Source organism: Poeciliopsis prolifica, unplaced genomic scaffold (genome assembly GCF_027474105.1).
Source record: "Poeciliopsis prolifica strain line A6 unplaced genomic scaffold, Auburn_PproV2 SCAFFOLD007, whole genome shotgun sequence".
Taxonomy (NCBI): Eukaryota; Metazoa; Chordata; class Actinopteri; order Cyprinodontiformes; family Poeciliidae; genus Poeciliopsis; species Poeciliopsis prolifica.
In genome coordinates, this window is record NW_026562382.1 from 2,008,633 (window position 1) to 2,022,081 (window position 13,449).

The window sequence follows — 13,449 nt, forward strand, 5'->3', positions numbered from 1 at the left end:
GCACAGCCGTGGTTTTGAGGGGACCTGGTTTGGTGTCTCTGATATTTACAGGTCATGAGATTGTGATCTGTAGCTTTTGCTGGAGCAGTTTGAAGCTGATTGAGGAGGCTGGGACGAGGATCAGCACCTCCAAACCTGAGACGATGGTTTTGTTCCGGGATCAGGGACGGGGTCTGCTGTCCCATGTCCCTCCGCTGGCCTGGGAACGTCTTGGGAAGCCTCCCCACGAAAGGAGCAAAGCTGGCTTTGATCAATATATCCATAAACAGGTTGATAATTCATTTTTGATAAACCTCTTTTATTTCAAAGCTTAAAACCATGTATAACACCAATAAATATAAAATGTTACATGGAAAATTATGTTTATGCTGGAAATGTTTTTTTATGAACATTTCCAGTGATCAAAAACAGCAGGAACAAAAAGCTTCCATATCCTTTATGTGACCATAGAAACATGGAAAATATGTACAAATACTTTAATAACTTTCACAATTCACATTTACATTTTTCTTTCTTTCCACAAACACTTAGAGAACAACAACAAATGCTGGACAGCTGGCTGGTTTTACAGCTTCTTCACGTTTCTTTGACTTCATTACATGTCAAACAGTTTTGGACTCGACTAAAGCGAAGTATTCTTCTAACACTACAAAAGAACAAAGAAAAATGTTTGGGTTTTTTTTTCAACTTTTTATTGTACCAATTCACTCAAATATTTACATCTAACATCATAAGTTCAACAAGGCAGTTTTCTCTGGATAAACTGCCCTCTTGCCTCTAACTGGCATATGATACCTAATTTCTTTCCAAAACCTGGAGGAAGGAGAGAGGGACGGAGACACTTGTGAGTCCTTTCCCTCGTTCTCTCCTCGTCCTCTGTTTTTGCCTCGTTTGAAGAGCCTTCCACCAGCACACGGCGCCCTGTTTCTTCCTCAGGTGGCGAACCGACTCGGGGAAGACGGCCAGCTGGGCCGGGGTGATCTCCTCTAGTTCCACAGAATGACCTGAGAGGACAGAACTCCATTAGAGCCTCTTTGTTGAGGACACTGGGAGACTTCGGTATGAGTAGGAGTTGCTTGTTGGCTGAATTGTGACTTTCTGTGGCTACATTATAAGATCACCTTTAAGGAGCCCTCCAGCAGCGCTCTGTTCAGGGATGCCACACATTCCAGATGCTGCCTTGTGTCCGAAAACGTTTTGTCGTCACCACCAAAACCCAGGCTGCTGTCGCCCTCACTGGTCCTACTTTGGATTTGGTCGACCTCCTCGCCAGTCTTGGTGATGTTGTTGTTGTTGCTGCCGGTGCCGCTCGTGTGCCTCTCTTTGATGAAAGTGGAAGCGGTGTAGAGCAGGAGAACACGACGACTCGCCTGGAGGTTCTCATCCACAGAGTCCACGATGGCTGCAGGAAGACAGAAAGCACAGAGAGGGATGAAAAACCGTGAGGGGAAAGTGTAGAGCAGGATATTCATGTCAACCATTCCTCTATGTAGCACCAGCTGTATTTTTGGCATCAATGTACTGCCGTGCGTCGAATCCATGTCCTAGTCTAACATTTACTTTAATACTGCCTTTTATTTAGCCCTATCCAAAGACAACGCCATTATGTTTCACTGTAGACCAAAGAGTTTAAATTTGGCCTCTTCTGACCTCCTGACCTTCATTCTTCAACACAACATAATGTTTGTTTAGGACCCAAAATTCAAACATGAAAGAGGCAGGTGCTTCCATTTTATACTATACACAAGCTTTTTCCCCATGGCAGACTCACCTTGCCCCGGCAGGCCGTCACGGCCCGCTATGAACAGTTTGTAGCCACAGGCCTGTTCCAACACTTCAGGCAGCGTCTGCAGGGCGAACTTCTCCACTGCGTCGCTGAACCCGGAGGCGCCAGGATTGGGGTACGCCACATAGGCATCGTACAGCTTCCCATCGAGATCTAAAAGCAAAAAGTTCTCATTAGACGTACAACAAGGTCGCCGTCTGAGCGCAGACAACACGAAGGTCACTTCCATATTTGTTTACAGAAAACAATAAACCAGGTAGACAACCAGCTAGACAACCAGCTAGCAATAGTTAAAAAAATAAAGCATCATGAATCCAGTTTGAGTGAAGACCGTCTCGTGGATGTTTTGCCGTGAGTCATTTTTGCATCCAGGAGTTTTTCAGGTCGGACGTGATTTGCATAGCGCTGACGTTGTGTCAGTGAAAGAAGCCCCTGCGGGACCTTTGAATGAGAGGCGGGTGACATTTTATCTGAAACAGAGCAGGCAGGCCCTGTGGTTTGTGTGCTTCCTCCGTCTCTCGCACTGTATGAAGATGTGGTGAAATGCGAGATAAAACTTTGAGATTCTGCAACTTTGGAATGATGTGTGGGTAAACCGTATGCTGCAGCTACTATATCGGTTATTTTTATATATTTTTTTAAGATTGGTTGGTCGGGTGTTTCCATTTTATTCCAATTTGCGATGGCTTTTCAAGCGCCTATCGTCCACAGCACATTCTAGCTCTGCCTCTGATGTAAAGGGTCACCTTTGTTTGTATAAAGGACTGGAAATGCCCTCCTGAAGCTCAGCACAATGTCTATCCCAAAGAAGTGGTAGATGGTGACGATGATGATGAAGAGAACAATCACTCCACCAAACACTAATCCGATGGGAAGGATGATGTTCGGATCTGTGGGAACAAGAAATGACAGAGAAAAATTAATTTACAGTGGGAATATTTAGTTTTAGACAGATTTTTCTTATAAATGCTCCTCCGAATCAAACTCAATTAAAAGCTACAAAACAAAAATTGTCCACCATTTTAGTCCATCAATTTTTTTTTAAGCAGCAATCTTTTGATTCTACGTCATCATTGCCTCCAAGGCTGAGGAATCGAGCTGGATAAAGTTTTATCATAACGAGCTTCAATAGTGCAAAGCCATTTCTAACTTGAGACACCAGAACAGGAAGTCAGAGCTAAAGAAGGGGAAGTCCATTGGGGACACAAAGGTGACTTGAATTAACGTTAACGTCAACGTTTTGGTTTTTTCTGTCAGCGTTTTTGTCATGCTGAAAACTTGAGAGGACATAAGTCTCAGGTCACAACAACGAGGCCGTCGGAACGACATGGTTATGACCCATAATTGTGAAAATGAGGGTGATATCGTGGTTGGAACATAAGGTGATCATTTCGACAGATCTCTTTCTGTCACAGATGAACTTCTAAACGTTGTTAGCGGCGCTAACGTCTGTCCATCCATCGTTCGCCGCTTGTCCAGGGATAAATATAAACAGGGGATTTTCTTCTATTGTGTATTTGTAATCCAGTCAGTGGAGAGCAGGCGTTTGTCTATCTGCTGATTCAGACACCTGAAGGGCTTTTTCTCTGCTCCGATGTGTCTGGGTTGTCTGTCTCTGGTCCAAAATCTAAAACACCTCACATCTGGTCAAATCCAAATCTCAAACGGAGCAAGCGCTCAAGATTTACCTGCTGGCAGTAAAGTGAAACATCCCTTGTCTTTGCCTTTGACAGTGGTGACCATGCAGGTGTAGTTGAGGTAGAAATCCTCCTCCCTCACTTCTGAGAAGAGAAGCAGCCGTTCAAACCACATGCCCTTTGGTTCGGCTTGGGTCCACGATCTGTTGAAGGTGAAATAGTCGAGAGCGTGCACTTTAGCAGCTCGCGTCATTTTTCCACCAGCAGAAGTTGATTTAAATGTACCAACCTGCGGTTCAATGTGTAGATGCGTTCAGACGGCCGAGAATAAAACTCGACCTTGTTTTCGACCAACCATTTGATGCCAACATGATCTTTCACAGTACCAGGCACAAACACCAGACACCTCTTGGTGAAATTCGACCCTGAGAGTAAAAAAAGAAAAGAAGAAATTACAGCACGAGTGTACTTGCTGAGACGAACCAGACGAATTAGACGCAACCGAGAGCAACTCAACATGCATGCATGCTTTTCTTATGATGTGCTGAAATGCTGGAGCATGGATAGTCATCAATAAAACTGTGTAGTAAAAATTACGCAGATTAAAAAAAAAACACGGCTTATTTGCGCTGAGCCACCCAGTTTTTAAGACTGCGTCAGCAATAAATACTAACTATTTCAAACTGAGAGACTTTTTCTTTTTTTTTTTTTGCTGAAAAAGAAAGTCTAAAAGGAGACCTCACCTTTCGCTGCCTTTACCATCTCATTGTGCGGTTCATAGATTTGTGGAGGCAGGAAGTGATCCGCTGTTGGAAAAACAAATAAATATATACTTTTATGTGTCATTTTCTGGTGTTACTTGTTGGTTTTGCTGTTCTAGGTTTAGTCAAAGACTTCTCCAGCGGTTTATTCTCTGAGTTTGCCTGCTGTTTTGATACAAACTACACCAGAACCGTCACGAGTAAAGAAAAGAAGTGGAAGATACAATTTTGCTGGCCTTTTATTTATGTTTACTTAACCAACGCTTGCGGCTTTCGCATTGGTTTTTCCTTCAACAGTCAAATCGAACAAAGCGACCGAAACAAATGATGAACTAACTCTATAGCTCAACCTCTATAGCTCAACCTCAGACTGGATGGAGAATGGCTTTATTTAGTTATTTGGGTGAGCCGATACACACTTTCACGTTGCAGTGCTACTTTTCTGCAGCACATGGCTGCAGTTGCCCCTGCTTTTTAAAATGTCTATCAGAAAAAGTCCCTGCATAAATTTTTAACTCCACTTTTTCCCTTTTTTTGTGAATAATTAAAAAAAAAGACAAAAAAACTGTAGATGTTTCCAAAGTTGGTTGCATAAAACATTTTTGCTGTTGAATCTGAACTGACCTGTGACTGTTGCACTAATGGTCTCTGACAGGGATCTTGTTGCACCATCCAGGTCAAAGGTCAGAGTGCAGGTGAATGCGCCACTGCGTTCAACTTCTACCATGTGGGACCTGCGGTCCCTGACGGTCTGACTGCCTGATGTCCGTAACGGGACACACCCCTGAGATGGAAGACAAAAATATACATATTCACAAAGATTAAGCGCCAATTTGATTGAATCTTTTGACAATTATTGAAAAAAAAAAAAAGACAAAAGGCCATGATCATTTGTGTTTTAAAGGAGGGATAAATCCTCATCCAATCTTAACTGGTCAATTTTATGTTCTAACAGTCAGGGATTCGAGCAGAACAGACTTTTAAAGTTTCGGTCAGTTGAGCAAAAACCAGCTGAACATGTTCCGGTTTTGTCCGTAGCGCCATCTACCGTTGCAAATAAGAACTGCAGCTCTTCGATCGCTGAACTCTCCGCAAAGACAAAAACACACCTGAAGATGGAGGATGCAAAATGAAAGGCCAAATTTCCTGCCACTCACGTTGTACCAGTTGACAGAGACGTTGATGCCGAAGCTCTCCAGTTTGCGAGTGTAATCTCCCAGAGGGCACTGCAGGTCTCCCTTCACATCAAGTTCTCGAGAACGTTTTCTTGGCCTTCCGCACTCTCCAGCTGCTGGCCGCTCCATCACCAGCTTCGCGGCCTGCATGTGGCACTGAGAGGGAGTCCTGCATGGAAAGACAAACCAATGAGTTTGGCACGGCGTCTCTAGCGCAACCGAAATGGGTTTGTCCGTCTAAAAATTGAATTTCTAGATCTTCATGAGCCTGATTGATCATTTCTCCACAAAGACAAGGTTTTACTTTATGTGTATTCTTTTTAGATAGCGGTTAGAGGCCTGTTTTACTGTAAGTCAGGCAACAGTGCTAGAAAACACAAAGTAGGTCAAACAGGAAGCTGTGGTTAGAAAGATGCTGAGGTTCAGATCCCCAATGAGCCCTTCTTCCGATAATTTGGGGGGAAAAGTGACAGACTTTGATGTCGCGTTGTGGCCAATTCTGGCTTCCCAGTTCTGGCTTCCCAAACGAGGAGAAACGGCCGTGGAGTGCTGAACCACAAGTCAAGCGAGCAAAACGACTCAACGTGGCGTTGATCTCGTGGAGTCAAAACTTTGTAACTCATACAAAACCCAGCTGCTGGTGTGACGCATGTTTACCCTTCTGAAGCATTTTTTAGTCTTAATTTCGTGACATTGCATCCCAACATAAACACATTTTGGCATCTTTGTTGATACCAAGCTGCCTTGCTTTCTATAGGGCACCGCTTTGCAAATGGTGTTTAGAGTTGACATGAACTCAACTCTAAACACTTAATACATTATTATGCATTGTTTATTATGTATTAAGGTTGAGAAGGAGACTAGATCCACCGGTTTCTTGCCAAATAGTGAGGCAAATGTGCATTTTATTAAGAGTTATGATACTAGACTACCTTGTAAACACAACAAGCATTTGTAGGCAGAAACTTTTAGCATGTAGTCTCCTTCTCACCCTTAATTAATGAACAATAAACAGTTATTAATCATTCATAAAGCGTTTATGGATGAATTGATAGCATGTTATTTATTATCCATCTATAAGGGCAGCCTCGTCGTAAAATGGCACCAAGATCAGTTTTCTGACAACACATGGAATAAATAAAGTTATTATGACTTTGCCTTCAGACAGTTTCTCACCGCACTACAGCGAAGTATTCCCCATCGTCATCCATGGTGGTGTTGAGGAACCAAAGCGTCCTGGAGCACCAGAATCCGACCCGTCTCGTTTCTCATCTCCTGTCCCGTCTTTGTGCTGAACCAGGTGATGTTGAAGGGGACGGCGGTGAAGTCAAAGACGTCCGGAGACAGCAGGGTGCTGTTCAGCATGGCCGCGTCCCCGGGGACAGAGAACACCCGCTCAAACACGAGCTGGTAGTTGGTGCAGTTATCTGCAATGCATGTCACACTATTTATGTCCAGTAGGTGTTCAGATCTCAACTTTCTGTCAGATTTAGCTGCTAAGATTCGCTGTCCCTTCATCAGAAAGCTCATGCTGTGAACTTACATGTGTGACGTCACTTTGGGTGTCCCTGTTAAAGTTCATTTTTAGCTGTCAGGTATGAGTCAAACTTCATCAACTTTAAACGCGCTCGTTTTTGTGAGCAACAGAGCACATGCATCCTTTCTGTCAACTTTATCTGAAAGCAATGCTGCAGGTGTTTGATTAGGTGCATATTTTAAAACTGTTCCAGTCAGAGTCCCGACTTTAATCTGATAAATAATATCTGAAGGGATCAAAAGATTATGGTGATGGTAAGGAGACCTTCCAGCCTCAAATATCGATCACCAAAGATGAATTATCAAAATACCAGTGGAGCCCTGCAAAAAGCTCAAACTATTACACTGCTGTAATGGAAATAAAGAGTTTTCCCGTATTATTTGAAAAAGATAAATTTTCGAGATTCTTCAATAAAAACGTTGAACTGATCTATCATTTTATTGGCTCTTGTAAGTCGGGTGGGTCATTTTTCTCCACAAGAGGGCAGTAAAATACTTGCACATGACGAGTGGAGGCTGTTGACTAAGCAAAACCATGTGAAATATACTTGTAATTTAATAAGCGACATTGCAAAACAACAGCAACAGAGCAAAAAAAATTTTTTTGTACATCTATGTCAAGACAGAAAACAAAACCAACCTTTTTTCATGAGCTGAGCCTGGGCCAGTCCACCACAGATCCCTGAAATCCAGAGGAACAGCAGAAAGCTTTCCGGCGATGAACTCGGGCCCATTGCTGAAAATAAACGCAAAAACATAAATGACATAAATGACTGTGTCTTATGGATTAGAGCAGCAGTCTGAACATGTTGTGCCACCCGGTGGGTCTCTGACACAAACCTCCAGTTACATTGACAAAAGCTTAAACTGTGGTGGAGCTTTTGATGACAAATATTGTAAATTATAATTGTGGGCGACCAAAATCAGGAGATTGGCGTTCACGTTTTTTTGTCATTTGCTGACAGACCATGCCATGGCGATTCACAAAGGAACAGACGGCACTAAAGAGGTGAAGAAAGAAACTAAAGCTGCGATGGGAATGTAGGACAATGTCCTTGGTGAAGCCTCAGCAGACATTACTCTCTGTTGATGCAGCATGGAGACAGTCTTTTCAGAATGAGGAACGGATTGAGAGGAGCTCCATTGGCGTCCTGTGAAAGCCATTGCCTGATGATGTGAGAGTGATGGGAACTGAAATTTGTCTCCAGCCTCGCTCCTCTTCCTCTGTCTCGCCTCCTAACTCCTCGGCTGCAGCCTCACTCCTCCTCTTCTTCTTCTGTCTGGCTGTTGACTCCATTCAAATCGTTGTCCTCACCAAAAATGTAACATGTTGTTATATATATATATATATATATATATATATATATATATATATATATATATATATATATATATATATATATATATATATATATTATATATATATATATATATATATATATGAGGTGGACCTTTGGACTGATTTAATGTCTCACACATTTACCTACTTTGTCGAAAGTCAAGATTTGCCTGGGAGCAATCTACCAATTCATTAAGAAAGATAATGTCTGATGGAAATTTCTAGACCAGAGCCAGACATGAACGTTTCGCACGTTAGGACTTACAATTGATGTTTAAACATTGTGGAGGGTGCGACTATTCAATAGACTACAGTTCATTTTGACCAATATGACTTAAGCAACTGAAAATGTAGGAAAAAGCAGAGAATTGTACAAGTGACACAGTGATTTGAAGACTGAACTCGTCGTTTAGGGAATTTCAATTCTTGGCTTAGAAATGCACCAAAGCGGCTGAGGAAAATGTGCAAAGAGACTTTTTGGGGGGGGAAAAAAATCAAAACAAAGTAAGTAAAATGTTAAAAATCACATGAAATTATCCCGTGAAAGCAAACGTGAGAATTGGATCTATGATGAAGCCCAAAGTTCATGAAGTTGACATTCAACACAGTTTCTGAACAGGTGGGAACGAAGTAAGGAGAAGATTTTTAGCTAAAGATGAACTTTTATCAGGTTAGAACTACGGTGGAGGGCAGCAGTGAGGGTTTGAGGACACAAATGAGATTTTCAATTTTTTTTCTTAGCAGTTTTGCCTCTCTGGGAACTTCAGGAGAAATTGATTTTTCAATGCAACCTTACAGAAATGTTGGCAAGAAATATAGTAGGCCAAAAGACGTGAAACTGTAAAAGCGTGGAAAGGTTGGCAAGAGTCAGTCAAACTGAAGCTGACACGAAGAAGAAGAAAAAAAACACTGAAACAGAAAGCTGTGTAAAACCGCCGCTGAGAGAGTACAGAGGGGGGGGGATTAATGTAACCACGGTACGCGCTGCGCTCAAATTTCAGGAGAGTCCACAGTTAGAGAGGCAGGTGGAAAATACGTGTGGTGAAGCTGTGCTGCATCCGGTAGCTCCTGTGGTTTCACCCTCACGTGGTTTCTCTTTCTCCAGACGCTTGGGTTCTAAAGAACCATCTTTTTTTTATTTTTATTATTATTTTAAAGAGCTCCTTTAAGACATTGCAGGAGCCACGTCTTAAAAGCCAGCCCTTCTAAAAAGATGGTATGCCAGTCTCAAATGTAGAAGAGAGAGAGCATGGACAACGACGCGCTGCAAACTGTGACACACACCCAGCAAACGACGAGAGGCGACGTTCACCCTGGACAGGTACACAGGGTGAAACTAGACACGTCCATCCATTCAATGTCACCAGTTAATTTGGTGACAATGAATTGGGCATTTCTTTTTTCTTTCTTCTTCTTCTTCTTCTTTCTCAGACCAATTTGTGGTAGGAAACAGAAGCACCTGGGGGAAATCCGCAGATGTACGGGAAAAACATGCAGATCTCGACCAAAGCGTCATCAGGGCTTGATGTGGTTTCCTCTTTCTTCAGAGCCCTGGGCAGGTTTACACGCACGTGGAATGTGACACGAACTTTATGAGAAGCAAGGATCAACGCGAACACCCAAAGCTTCAACCCTCAGTCCCCAGCTGAACCCCAGAGAGCGCCTCTCGCCCCGTCAGACTAGCGGCAGCAGCACTTGGCAAATACGTCTGCTGAGCTTGTTGTAGAAACTGCTTCTTCGGCGACTGCTGTGAGCGGCATCGTGGAGAAGCATTGTGGTGTTGACGCACAGAACTGCGAGTTTCGGAAAGTGTTAGTCAACGTCAAGGCATACTATACGGTATGTACAAGTCAAATTACATTTAAGTTCATTTGGATAAACACACCCTTTTCCAAGCAACTGAAGGCAACACATTTACTTGACTGCGCAATAAAAGGACACTATGTCCCCAGAAATTACACGATGCCTCCTACTCAAATTGCTGCTTAAACTGCGGCTGCTCGGAAGTGTGGAAAATGTGTTTTTATTAAACTGATTACTAATTATCTCTCAGATCAACTTTACACCTCATAACAAAAACACACTTCTAACTCGCCCTCTTTGAACTGCGCACATCCTGAACAAAAGATAAAACTCCCCCAGCAAGTCTGATAATGAACTGTGGAGATCGATATCGGCCAACGCCAGAAATGCCTGCAGATCTTTTCGAGTTCTGCCTAAACAAGAGAAGTATTGTTCACCTGCAGCAGACGATAAAGACAAAAAGATTTCTATGCCTGACAGAAATGTCAGGTATAGAATATTTCTGACAGGCATAGAGAGACCTCTATGTTTTTGTCAAGAGATTGGTCGGTCTTTGTCTTTGTTTAGTGCAGAAAAATACGTGAAACCCCTCACGCCTCCCCCTCTTTATTTCTGTCTGCTTCCTTTCGGTCCTCTGAGGTTAGAAAGCGACAGAACCACAAAACGTGTTGAAAAGAAAACAAAGACACGCTCGAGTGGGCAGTTCGATCAACCCCAACGACTTCCTATAACCACAACCCTGAGGACATACAATCGTGCCTTCATGCTGACTTGGTCAACTAAATTGCTCAACGCCGTTTCACTGGAAGGTCTCTAACTTTGACTCTTGTCCTGGTCCTCGGATGGGACCCAGCTTCCTCCCAAAGACCAAAACACGATTGTTAAGTCGTTAAACTCTGAGTTCAACGACCGTTTAGTGGTTGATAAGCTAACAACAGCATTTTAAAGGCAATTAAACAAGATGCAACTCTTTTAGATCTATTTTACAGTCATGCAGTTAAAGCAGTTCGTCACAAAAAGCCCAACATCATAACAGAGTGGAGGCCATCAACACGCTTCTGACGCTGAATAAGTCACCAGCCGCTTTATTTAATTGCCGTCACTTTGTACAAATCAGTCTGACATTTCCTTTTTTGGAAAAAAAAATATATATATAATTTTGTTGATTATGTACGATTTGTAAAAGCCATAAAAAAAATGTAAACACCCAAAGGGGGTGAATTCCTTTGATAGGGACTGAATAAAAACCTTGATGAGGTCACGACACTTTGGCTCTTCAAGAAATTAATTATAAGAAAGCAGTAATAACAATAAGAATAATAATGATGAACAGAAACACTTTATGTGAAGGGGTGGTCAGAAGACTGATATGACACTGTCATAAATATGACGCTGCCTTTGTTATGAACACGAAGGAGTTTTTTATAAACGTCTATGACTGTCATCACTTTTAGTGCAAAGTTGCTTTAAAAATTGCATTGAAACTGCCAACTTTGCATTATTTGCTAAATATATACAATTTAAAGGAAAATTGTCACTTTTAAAGCAACTTTTTGCATTAAAAGTGTCATCAATGCAACTGTGGTGGCGACGCACGGCCAAGGTATTGAGGCCTTATTCCTGGCGGCGGTCGCAGGTTTGATTCCCAGTCTGCCGACAGTTGCCGCATGTCTTCCCCTTTCTCTCATTACCCACTTTTCTGTCAGACCGCTTTCAAATAAAGACCACTAGGGCCAATAAAACCTTTTTTAAAAGAAAAGTGTCATTATTTATCCTAAGGCAACAGTCATAAATATTCATAAAGACTCCTCCATGTTCATAGAAAGTGTTATGTCATATTTATGACAACATCATGACAGTCTGATGCACAGCCCTTCGAATAAAGAGTCACTTTTACTTTAACTGAATGAGGGATTATGCATGGCTGGGAAAACCTGTGATATTCAGGAGATTGTCTCCCGCTGTTTGGTGGCGGCGCATTTATCACTAATACTCTCATCTTTAGATCTTCCTGTTTTCAAAAGCCATCTTCTGCTCATGGCTCCTTTGGTACAGAGCTATGCAGTCTGACAAACCGCAGCGTGCTGTGGTGAGATGCTGTGAGAGATTTCAGCCAGCCTGGTTACAACTGAGCAACCTGCGCTCTGGCAAAGCTAGATCACAACGCGGCGAATCAAGATCAAAGAAGGACCCTGATTTAAGAAAAAGGGTGATGTGCAAGCATGCGGGACTTGTTCTAGCACTTTCCTCTGAGTGGAGAGTCATAGATGAAACCCATTAGCTGGTTCATTGAACATCAACAACCTGTCTTGCACCTGCTAAGACGTCCACACCAGCTGCAGACAGATGCATTTTAAGGTGTTGCATCACCAAGCCTTACTATACATGCTTTGTGATACATTGCTTAAGAATAGTGACTCTTTCTGCAGTTTCTCCATCTGCGACAGAAATAGAAAGGAAGTGAGCCTCCTTTTGAAGTTGGACTTAAAAAGCTCTTCAGTTGGATATTCAACACTGAGCCCTGAGTGCTGTGTGTTTGTTTGCTTCCTCTTAATGTAAATGAAAGTGTGCGGGTGATGTTAGAGGGATCAAAAAAAAAAACAAAATAAATATATATACATATAAATACCAATATATATACCAATTCTATATATATATATATATCGGAAATAAAATTTAAAAAATGTGTACCCTCAGGTAAAAACAAACATGCAAAGTGCATTGACTCACCTGAGATTAAGCAACGTGCAATGCGGCGAGAGACACAGGAAGGATTAGAGAGTTCACACGGGACGCCAGAGCAAAGAGAGGAAACCTCACCTCTGACCCTTGCGTGTAAAGTGGCGTCTCCACCATGCAGCTCAGTTGGTTCGCCACCAGCTTGGTTCCACCTCCACGAAACAACACAAGAAAAAAGGAAGAGTGTGAAGCCAAGATGTGAGGTTGTTCACATTGTGGTTCCTTGGCCACTCCCTGCGAATCTGGAGATTTCACTGAGCAAAGACAACAATGATGCTCCCTTCACTTTAATTATGTCAGTGTCAAGCATATGTGTTGGATTTTTGCCTTTCGACTTTGAAAGACAGAAATGTGTGAATTTAAAAAGAACAAAATGTATATTTAGTGTAAGTAAAGATTTTTGTTTCTCTTTAAGTTTACCTGTAAGTCTGTTTTTATGTTTTTTATTGAACATTTTTTTCCTTGATCTTTGTTTGAGAAGTTTCACCCATAAAGAAAACCAGATGAACACAAATATTAACCATGTCAGCCTTGGAAATGTGCAGGGGAAGCCCCAAACACCAGCACATTGCTTCAAGGTTTCAAAGCCAGGCGCAGCAAGAAAATATTCACACACACGCGCGCACACACACTCATCTTTGTACTTCTATCAGTCCAAAATATTTATTTTGAC

General features: G+C 42.2%; 1 pseudogene; it reads right to left on the reverse strand.

The window, feature by feature from the left end:
• Window positions 1-417: 417 nt before the first annotated feature.
• LOC129361160 (interleukin-1 receptor type 1-like) overlaps window positions 418-13,449 on the reverse strand; it is a 37,379-nt pseudogene continuing 24,347 nt past the window's right edge.